This window comes from Rutidosis leptorrhynchoides, chromosome 6 (assembly GCF_046630445.1).
Source record: "Rutidosis leptorrhynchoides isolate AG116_Rl617_1_P2 chromosome 6, CSIRO_AGI_Rlap_v1, whole genome shotgun sequence".
In the NCBI taxonomy this organism is placed as follows: Eukaryota; Viridiplantae; Streptophyta; class Magnoliopsida; order Asterales; family Asteraceae; genus Rutidosis; species Rutidosis leptorrhynchoides.
Window position 1 is genome coordinate 170,200,396 of NC_092338.1, and position 12,170 is coordinate 170,212,565.

General features: G+C 33.4%; 1 pseudogene; it reads right to left on the minus strand.

Annotated features, from left to right (window-relative positions):
* LOC139854248 (uncharacterized) overlaps nucleotides 1-12,170 on the minus strand; it is a 126,892-nt pseudogene that overhangs the window by 41,777 nt on the left and 72,945 nt on the right.

Sequence of the window (12,170 nt, forward strand, 5' to 3'; positions counted from 1 at the left end):
TAACACTAATTCATAACAAAAATCGGTCATAACCTGTTTATATCAAAAAAAACCCCAAATTGCTCAAGAACACAAACCCTAGATTTCTAAAAATTTTGAAGTTTTTGGCTTCAAATCATGTTAAATAGTATCAATCTAGGTTATACATGCATAATATACTAACAATTTAACTCTAATTACACTAGAAATTAACAAAATCAAATTAGATAAAATTTAGCTCAAGAACGCTATAATTCAAATTTAAAGAGTTTTAGGGGTAAAATCGTTACTTTCTTTGAAAAACTTCTGAACAGACGCATGATTAGAGCGGATTATAGCAAGAAATTTGGTGAATTTTGGTTGAAAATTGTTGATTTTGGGTGAATTTATGTGTGGGTGTTCGTATTTGTGTGTGTGTGTAAAAATGGAACAGAGAGCTGCTCGCTGGGACTTTGTAATCTGTCCAGCTTTTCCTTGCCATGCGATCGCATGCCTATGCAGTGTAAACCCCATGCGATCGCATGGGGTCCAGTTTTTTTTTTTTTTTTTTTTAAAACCTTTAACTTCTTAAAACAAATAAGTGATTTATTTAAAATTTTGTTTTCCTTTTTATTTAGGAAGAAGTCGTTTCGGTATGTTTACCTAGTCCGTCCCTCGACAAAACTTTAAAATTTGTCATTTTAAAGCGATTATTTTAAAAGCAAAGATTTTTGAGTTTTTTTAATTTTTTTGGCATACTTTAGATCGTTAAAATTAAAAATAATGATAATAAAATTTCTCGTCCCGCCTTCGGGTAAAGCAATTTCGGTTCAACGACCTAATCTTCAACTCACGACGAATTTTATAAATCAATTTTTAACTTGATGAAGTAAAGTACATTTTTGTTTTTAAATTCACACCAAACTTAAATTTAAAATGCATAAAATTTCATATAAATATTATTAATATTTATATACATTAATTTTACAAACTTTCATTTAAAATATTATAATTATATAATAGTTTTAAAAATTTACAATAATAATTTAATATTTATATATTAATTTTAAAAATAAGGTAAAAATAAAAATATTTTTGGTCTTTTATCCCACTTTAATCAATCAAATATTAACAAATATATACGTCCCTCTTTTTGGGTAAAGTAATTTCGGCTATATTACCTAGTTTTACTCCTGACGAATTTTTGAAATATTTTGGATTGATTGATTAAAGATATTTATACCTTATGAATAAACGGTAAATTTCGCAGTGATGTAATAAATTTTTGTATGATTTCAATAATTTCGGTTTCGCATACCTAATTTTATTGAATATCAATTTAATACTTTATAGCGAACGATTCAGCGTTTATTATCAAAGGGTTAAAAGCAATAAAATAAAAATAAAAACTGTACATACTTACCTGTGAGATAAAATTCTCAGATACCTGCTTTAGCCGACTCATAGGAGAGTCGTGTGATTTTGTTTTCCATAGCTACATAAGCGTAACCTCGATTCTTCAATAACTTTTCTTCTAAACATATGAACGGTCCTTCTCTGCATAGAGTAACAAATTCGGTATTTGAATATGTTTGATTGTTCGAACATTTACCTTCGTGTGACCATTTTCCGCATTTATGACATCTTTCAAGGTGTCGTGCTCTTCTTTTTGTTGCGGATTTTAATTTTCCTTTACCAAAATGTGTCTTATGATGATCTTTCCTGAGTTCTTTTCTCACTTCGTTCATTTTTCCTCTTATGAATGATACCAGTTCACTCGGAAAAGTGTTACTATCACGTTTAGTAATCATAGCGTGTAGTAGTAGACCATGGTTCAGATCAAAGGAATTCTTCATCTCGTAAAACCTAAAAGAAATAAAAATTCAGAATGGAGGGAGAAGACTAGTTCTTTAGGGTCTGCTAGGGAAAGACCATTCGGATTCCATTCTCGAAAACTACACGAGAACAGAAAATCTAACTCTAACAGAAATACACATTACCCTTAAAATATTCGAATCTTCCCACACTTAGTTAGCTGTGGTGTCAAAATTGTGATTAACTTCATCTTCAACTTCCATTGGATTATCTATGTAATGTTTAACTCTGTGACCATTAACCTTAAATTCAATCCCATTTGAATTTATTAATTCTACTGTTCCGTATGGAAAAACTCTTTTGACTATAAATGGTCCAGACCATCTTGATTTCAATTTTCCAGGAAATAGCTTGAATCGTGAATTGAAAAGAAGAACTCTGTCTCCTTCTTTAAATTCTTTTGAACTTCTGATTCTTTTATCATGCCATTTCTTCGTTCTTTCCTAATAGATTAATGAATTTTCGTATGCTTCATGTCTCAATTCTTCTAATTCGTTTAATTGACTTAACCGTAGACGTCCAGCTTCATGTAAATCAAGATTACATGTCTTCAAAGCCCAAAATGCTTTGTGCTCAATTTCTACTGAAAGGTGACATGCTTTTCCATAAAAGAGTTTAAAAGGTGTGGTTCCAATTGGAGTTTTGTAGGCTGTTCTAAAAGCCCAGAGTGCATCCTCCAATTTCATGGACCATTCCTTCGGATTTGATCCTACGATTTTCTCTAGAATACGTTTTAAAGCTCGGTTGGTATTTTCAGCTTGTCCACTTGTTTGTGGATGATAAGCGATTGAGATTTTATGAGTTACTCCATATCTTTTGAGAACTTTCTCAAGTTGATTATTACAAAAGTGAGTACCCCGATCACTTATTAAAGCTTTCGGTGTTTCGAACCTTGCAAAAAGATGTTTTAAGAAGTTGACTACAACCCGTGCATCGTTAGTTGGGAGAGCTTGTGCTTCCGCCCATTTAGATACATAATCAATGGCAACGAGAATGTAGAGATTATTATGAGATTTTGGAAATGGACCCATAAAGTCAATACCCCAAATGTCAAATACTTCACATACTTGAATGACATTTTGTATCATCACGTTGACTTATTTTTCCAGCCCTTTGACATGCATCACAGGATTTACAAAGAAGGTGCGCGTCTTTGAAAATTGTAGGCCAATAGAATCCAGCGTCGTAAACTTTTCTTGCTGTGAGTTGAGGTCCATAATGCCCTCATGTTGGCCCTGTGTGACAATGGTTTAAGATTTGACTAGCTTCATCCCCGCATACACATCGGCGTATTATTCCATCGAGACAATTTTTAAACAAATGTGGATCTTCCCAGAAATAGTGTTTTATATCACTAAAGAATTTCTTTCGTTTTTGGTACGACGACCCTTTTTCAAGGAATCCACATACTAAGTAGTTTTCATAGTCTGCAAACCATGGAATTTCATTATAATCGATTTTCAAAAGATATTCATCAGGAAAGTTATCTTGTATGACCAATTCATTTAGAACTTCTAATTTGGGATTTTCAAGACGAGAAAGATGATCAGCGGCGAGATTTTCTGCTCCCTTTTTGTCTCGAATTTCAATATCAAACTCTTGTAAGAGTAAGATCCAACGGATTAATTGTGGTTTGGCATCTTGTTTTGAAAATAGCAAGTAGTTCTTTTTCAGTAGTTGTGTAATTTGTTTGTGCTCCTTGTAACATCTTACTAGCGTAATAAATAGGTCGAAATCGTTTTTCAATCCTTTGTCCTAAAACGGCTCCCATTGCAAAATCACTTGCATCGCACATAAGTTCAAATGGTAAATTCCAATTTGGAGTTATCATGATCGGTGCATTAGTGAGTTTTTCTTTAAGAATATTAAAAGATTTGATGCATTCATCCGAAAAGATGAATGGAGCATCCTTTTCTAGGAGTTTATTCATAGGAGTGGCAATTTTAGAAAAATCTTTTATGAAACGTCGGTAAAAACCAGCATGCCCTAGAAAACTCCTAACTCCTCTAACATTGGTGGGATGTGGAAGTTTAGCAATTACATCTACTTTAGCTCTATCCACTTCAATTTCTTCCTTTGAAATTTTATGACCAAGAACGATGCCTTCTTTAACCATGAAATGACATTTCTCCCAATTAAGAACTAGATTTGATTGCTCGCATCTAATAAGCATTCGTTCAAGATTAACTAGACGTGTTTCAAACGTATCACCGAAGACTGAAAAGTCATCCATGAAAACTTCCATGCATTCTTCTATCATGTCATAAAAAATCACCATCATGCACCTTTGAAAGGTTGCAGGGGCATTGCAAAGTCCAAATGGCATGCGTTTGTAAGCAAAAGTACCATAAGGGCACGTAAACGTGGTTTTCTCTTGGTCCTCGGGTGCTATTGGAATTTGAAAGTATCCGGAGAAACCATCAAGAAAACAATAGTAACTGTTTCCAGCTAACCTTTCCAACATTTGATCAATGAAAGGTAAGGGAAAGTGATCTTTTCTGGTGGCGTCATTTAATTTTCTATAATCAATACAAACACGCCATCCCGTTACAGTCCTAATAAGAATAAGCTCATTTTTTTCATTTGTGATGACAGTCATGCCACCCTTCTTAGGTACACATTGAACTGGGCTTACCCATGGACTATCAGAGATTGGATAAATAAAACCTGCATCTAGCAGTTTAATAATTTCTTTCTTAACAACATCTTGCATATTAGGATTTAGTCTTCGTTGGCGTTGCACATAGGTTTTATGACCTTCTTCCATATGGATTTTATGTGTGCAATACGAAGGACTTATACCTTTAATGTCATGAATCTTCCATGTAATAGCTGGTTTATGACCTTTTAGCACAGAAATGAGTTGAGATTTTTCATTTTCTGTAAGAGAAGACGATATTATTACAGGTAATTCAGATTCATCATGTAAATAAGCGTATTCCAAATGGTTTGGAAGTGGCTTTAACTATAATGTCAGTGGTTCTTCTATCGATGATTTGTATCGATATCTGTCTTCCTCTTTTAACATTTGAAGTTCTTCTGCTATTGGTTCGTATTCATTATCCATGAGTGCGGCTAACATTTCAGCTTCATTAATTGGTTCAGTTCCTTCTCCTAAAGAACATTCTCATGTTCCTTGTAATTCTGGAAATTCTTCTAACAATTCTGCATGTAAATCTATAGTTTAAATGTTATAACATGTATCATCTACAGATTGCGGTTGTTGCATGGCTCTATCTATAGAAAAGGTAACACTCTCGTCCTCTATACTTAAGGTCAGTTTCTTACCGAACACGTCTATTATTGCTTTAGCCGTGTTTAAGAATGGTATTCCTAATATAAGAGGAACTCGAGAATCTTCTTCCATGTCCAGAATAACAAAATCTACTGGAAATACTAAAGTACCAACTTTAACTAGAATGTTCTCCATTATCCCTCTAGGATATTTTACTGATCGATCGGCTAGTTGTATGCTTATTCATGTTGGTTTTAATTCTCCAAGGTCTAGCTTAGCGTATAATGAATATGGCATTAAATTTATACTAGCACCTAAATCTGCCAATGCTTCTATTGAACTAAGAATACCCAGAAAACATGGAGTTGTGAAACTTCCAGGATCTGATAATTTTTCTGGTATCTTATTCAACAGCACTGCAGAACAATTAGCATTCATAGTAACAGCCGAGAGTTCTTCCATTTTCTTTCTATTTGTGATTAGATCTTTCAGGAATTTAGCATATCTTGGCATTCCTGAAATCACATCAATGAAAGGAAGATTGACATTTATTTGTTTAAACATATCCAAGAATTTGGATTGTTCAGCTTCAAGTCTTTCTTTTCTCATTTTACTCGGGTAAGGAACTGGTGGTTGGTATGGTTTAACATAAGGCTTTGCCTTAACTATGTTATCTTCATTAACCTTTTCAACTACCGGTTCTGATTCTTTCTCTTGTTCAGGTTGTGGTGCCTGTGTAGTAGGAATAGCGTCATCAGAAATTATAGGTATTTCAGGTGGTTTAAGTGTAATACCACTTCTCGTGGTAATGGCTTTAGCTGTTTCATTCCGGGGGTTAGCATTTTTATCACTAGGTAAACTTCCCGGTTTTCTTTCACCTATCAACCTTGCTAGGTTGCTCACTTCTTGTTCCAAATTTTGAATTGAAACTTGTTGATTTCTAAATGCTTGAGCATTTTGTTCAATGGTTTGTTTCTGAGATGTGAAAAACTGAGTTTGAGATTCAACTAGCTTCGACATCATATCTTCTAAATTTGGCTTTTTATCATCGGTTTGTGGTAGTTTATTTGGAAAAATAGGTCTTTGCTGGTTGTAAGTATTATTGGATACATGTTGATTGCTAGGACCTTGTTGGTTGTTGTATGGAACATTTCGATTATAATTATGGTTTTGATTGTAGTTTGGTCTTGGCGGTTGATAATTACTTTGATAATTATTTCCAGGCCTTTGGTTCATGTATGAAACATTCTCTCGTTGTTCCATTGTTTGTTCAATACTGAGACAATCTTTTGTCAAATGTGGTCCTCCACACTGCTCACAACTAATTCGTATTACGTGAATATCTTTAGTCATCTTTTCCATTCGTCTCTCGAAAGCATCTATCTTTGCGGACATGGAATCAAAGTCATGGCTAGAATCGGCTCTAGCCGCTTTAGATGATCTAATGATGTCTTTTTCTTGATGCCACTCATGTGAGTAGGAAGCAGTGTTTTCAATAATTTTGTAAGCTTCAGTTGCGATTTTCTTCATAATGGAACCACCAGCTGCTATGCCGATGTCTTTTCGTGTAGTAATGTCGCATCCTTGGTAGAATATTTGTACTATTTGATAAGTGTCTAAACCATGTTGCGGACATCCTCTTAACAAATTTCCAAATCTTGTCCATGCCTCGTATAGAGTTTCATTTGGCTTTTGTGTGAACGTAACTATTTCTCCTTGAAGTGTCAAGGCTTTAGATGCTGGAAAGAATTGTTTAAGAAATTTTTCAACTAAGACATCCCATGTATCAATCACTCGTTCAGGTAACGATTCTAACCAATCTTTGGCTTCTCCCTTTAAAGTCCAGAAAAATAACATGAGATATATCTGTTCATCCTCCACTTCTCGAATTTTAAATAGAGTACAGATCCTATTAAAGGTTCGAAGATGTTCGTTTGGATCTTCCTTCGGCGCACCACTAAATTGGCATTGATTAGTTACCATGTATAGGATTTGTCCTTTGATTTCATAATCTGGCGCATTAATGTCTGGTTGAGTAATTGCATGACCTTGGCCAGTGCGTTTAGCTCTCATTCGATCTTCCATACTTAGAGGTTCCAGATTTTCCATGATTGAGTTTGTTGAATCTGAATCACTAAAGGATTCTGACTTAATGGTTTCTTCCTCGAAAATCTCTGGATGAGTGATTTGTGGTTCAGGAGGAATGATTAGTGGTTCAGGATCTCTGAATTGTCCTTGAATATCCTTCGGATTCTCAATTGTGAGGTCGAGTTCAAAAAATAGATTATCGAAAATTTTAATTGGAGTACTTGGTCGACTAGATGATGATTCTAAAGAAAAATCAACGGCGACAATGTTGGCTAGATATCTTGATCGAGTTACTGGTGGTGAACGTATGAAAGGTGGTGAACGTTTTGCTCGGTGCATTCACAGAATATCCTATTAGTTATAAATATAAAAATTATATAAGCTATCAAATTAATAGACTTTTCTGATTTTGCCCACGTTTCGAATAGCCAATAGATGCAGCAAGTAGCCAGGTCCCTTTAAATCGGAAGCCCACAACTCGCCACTAACAAATCCAACTATTACTACGAACCAGAAAATTTTGGATGTCTATTAATTTAACCACTTAAAATAATTTTTCGTTGAAATTTTGAAGAAAAAATCTATGTCCTAAAAACTAGAGCGTCGAGAAATAAGAAAGAAAAAGAGTGCGTCGAAAAATAAGAGGTCAAAAAATAAAAGGTTAAAAAATAAAAATAAGAAAGAAAAGCGTCGAAACTCAAAAGGCTAAAAATATTAAAAGTTGCGTCGAAAGGTATTAAAGCTTAAAAGGATTCTATATCCAAAACGGCAATAATTTAAAAGGCGCTAAAATTTATAAAATATTAAAGCGATACGCGACGTCATAAAATTTTAAAGTACCTAAATGTTATTCTAAAGAAAAAGTACTTAAGGGATTTTACGGCAAACCTTAGAATTCTAGAAATAAAAATAAACTACGGCAAAAACTAAGTTTAAAACTAGTTACGAACGATAAAAATACAAATTACGATTAAAATGCAAATTATAAATAAAATGATAAAAATACAAATTTTATAGAAATATTATTTTTATATTATTATTTTATAAAAATATTAATTTATATACTTAATAATAATAATAAACTTAATATTAATAATTATAACTAAAAACAAAATTAAACTAATTAATATTATAATTAAACCCTAAAACTTAATTAATAATAATTAATCCTAACCCTAAATGATTAAATAATAATTATAATATTAAACCTACTGCGTAATAAATGTGGTCCGAGGTTTTGGCCCTGTCACACTCACTCATGCGACCGCATGATTTTTGCCTTATGGGTCATGTGATCGCATGGCCCAATTTTCCAAAAATGTTTCGGACTTCTTAACTGACTCGGCCCAAACTTAATTAATATATATCTTTTTTCTGATTTTAAAATATAGAAAATATTTATAGAATATTTATATAAAATATTATGTAATTAAACTAAAAAAATATTACTTATTAGTTTTATAACTCTAAAATATAAACTCTTTTTTTTATGTTTTTATATTTTTTTTATTTTTAACACTATATTTTTACAAAATAAGAAATATTATATTTTTACAAAAATATCTTAAAAACTAATTTTTTATAGAGTTTCGCTTCGGCGTTCCCCGGCAGCGGCGCCAAAAATGCTTGATGTTATGCGAGGTGTATATGAAATAGTTATATTTTTATTGCAAAATACTATTAAATACGATACAATTCTACACAAGTTATTTATTTATTTATAGAGTGGATATACCTAAACCTTGCTACAACACTTATAGGCAGTGTACCTAATCGTAAAATAGTATAGTTTTTAGTAAGTCTGATTCGTCCACAGGGAACTAGCCAATTAACGCTATATTTTATTTTAAACTATATTTGTATATAAATATATATAAGTAGTATTATTATTATAAAAAGGGGGTTTTAACGTTTAATGACCGGTTTGTCGATTTAATGTCTTAAGTCACAATTAAAACCTAATGTAAAATATTAAATATAAATACAACTTAATTTAAAACGTAAAGTAAATGACGATAAATAAAAATGCGATAATTAAAAGTACGATAATTAAAAGTGCAATAAATAAAATGACAGTAAATAAAAGTGCGATGAGATATAAAATAAAGGAATTATGCTTATTTAAACTTCCTTAATCATGATGTTCGACGTGTTGATTTTAATTTATTACCATGGGTTAATTTTCCTTTGTCTTCGATTATTCGATATGTCCATACAGTTTTGTCCATAATAGTCCATCGGTCATAATTATAAAGTGCGAGGATCTTCGTCAAATTAACCTTATATCTGAAGTCAAAGATTCCAACTAATTGGGGATTCGAACTGTAACAAGGTCTTAATACTTTGTTTATTGAATACACTAGGTTATCGACTGCGTATAATCCAAGGTTTTACTACTTTGTTAACAATTACACCAATTACCCTTGAATGTAATCCACCCCTGTTTTAATGAGTCCATTAACTATTAATCCATCCCCGTGTCCGGTAAAATGAACAATTATTCGTATTTATAAATATCCCGCCCACCGTACCCAATTAAGCGTATGTGGTTATATATAGATACATCAAATTGTAACCTTTATATTAAATTAACGAGGTATCGTTTAGTTAATATAAAGCCCATTAATAGCCCATAGTCTAATTTCCACAAGTGTCGTTCTTTTGTCCAAACTCCAATTATGGTACAAAGCCCAATAACCCCGTCTTTTTTATTTAGCCCAACATCACGATTACTTCGATTTAAATAAGCATAATAATAACTTAGCTACAAGGCATTAATTTAAAAAGGTTGAACATAACTTACAATGAGTATTAATAGCGTATCGTTACACGGACAGAATTTCGACTTACAAACTTAAAACATTCACCACTATAACCTTCTTATTATTAATTTAATATTAAAATTATAATTAGAAATATAAATATATATTGAGAGAGTAAGAGATTAGAAAAAGGTGTATTTAATTCGTTCGAAAAATGCTTCAATTTATAGATGTGGCCAGCTACAGTGAACCATGCGATCGCATGGAATTAACTCTTCTAGACCATGCGATCGCATGGCCAGCTGTACCAGCTCACATTGTCAACTAAAATGTGGGCTGCTGAGTTTATTTAATATATAATATAATATATATAATTTTATAAAATTATATATATTATATTATATTCTTGTGCCTAGTTGACTCGTAATTTTAGGTCCATTGCATCGCGCGTTGATAGTTGGTTCATGTCTCGGTTCCGGATTTTTGAACGTCCTTGCGTACTATTTAATATCTTGTACTTTGCATTTCGCGGCTCGTACTCTTGTAATTTCTAGACGTTTCTCATCAATAAATAGAACCTCTTGGATTGTACTTTGTACTTTTTAGCGTTTTGGTCATTTGCTTCTTCAATTCGTCGAATCTGTCTTTTATCTTCACCTTTTATTATTTAAACCAATATCACTCGTAAATAGAACAATTGCAACTAAAAGCTTGTCTTTCTTGAAGGATAATGCTATGAAATATATGTTCGTTTTTAGCATTATCAAGTATATTCTCACTCACTAAGCTTTAGCTTACCCTCTCGTTGTTTACATTTTTATAGATTTGCATAGATGCGGTGGCTCGGGTAAGCGTAGGAACTAGTGGAATCGCGTAGTTGCTTTATAAGATCTTGCTTTTGGATTGATTAGGACTGGGTAGCGTATCCCCAATCGCCATGCTCGGTCTTTATTTTGTATTGAAAATCATGTAATCGAAAACTCGTATTTTGTACGAAAGTCGTGAAACGGCTGATGTGGGCCCGGTGTAGTAAAACTCATTTTATTATTGGAGCGTGTTAGTTTTAACTAATATTAAATGTTGTGAAAACCGTTTCGTCTAAAAAGTGTCGGGAAGTGGGAGATCATTAAACGAAAAATGGAAAATCCGGACAGAAGCTGTTGGGCTCTGTGCGCGCCGCACACAGCAAGGGTTGCGCGCCGCGTACCCTTCTGTTATAAAAAAATATATATATTTTTCATAATCGGTTGGATAACGGGTTGGGTCGTTACAAGTGGTATCAGAGCATGGTCTAAGGGATTTAGGCGACTTGAGATAGGTGTCTAGACTTAGACTTGTGTGTGTGCTTATTTGTTGCGGGACTTGTAGGAGTACGGGTCGGAATGGGAACTTGGTTAACGCCTTAGCGTGTAGGTGAACTAACTAGGGTATTGGTTAGCGCCCTATGAGATGCTTTGCGAAAGAAAATGTAGAACCCCAGTATGTTACGGAGAAGTAGGTCAAAGAGAATTGGGTATCACGAATATTGTGTAACGAACAATCAAAAAGATCAATCAAATTCGAGAAAGGTTGAAAACAGTGCAAGACTGACAAAAGTCTTATACCGACAAATGAATGAGACCGATAGAATTTCAAGAAAGGAGAGAGTAATGTTGAAAGTTTCTCTGTCGAAGGGAATCATTTGTTTCCAAAAATGAGGGAAGTTAGGTCCAAGGTTCATATGACCTTTCGAAATAATTGCCCGTGTTAGAGAAGTAGCTTATCGATTGCTATTATTGGAAGGGTTGAATATCATTCATGATACTTTTCATGTGTCGCAACTCAGGAAATGATTAACAGATGAAATAACGTATGCACCTCTGTCGGAAGTTGTTGTAAATGATAAGTTAAGATATTTTGAAGAGCCGGCCAAGGTTTAGATTTTAAGGTGAAGAAGTTAAATTTTTTTTTTTTTTGATGTTATTGAAAGTTAAATGGAAGTTTAGTAAGTGATCAGAATGGACATGGGAACCTTAAGATTGGTTGATGGTATACTGTCCATCCGTGTATCAAGAGTGGTTCGTAGGGACACTAACACCTCAACGGGGGAAGAGTTGTGACAACCCTGTTTCAGCATAGTGTGTGTCACGCACATATGCTGCGCCGCACAAAGTACCAGATTAGTAGGGACTGTTTTGCAAATTTTGAAAAGACGAAGGACTAAATTGCAAGCTCGGGTTAAAAGCCCCATTTCCTGAAAGTTCCAGATTTTT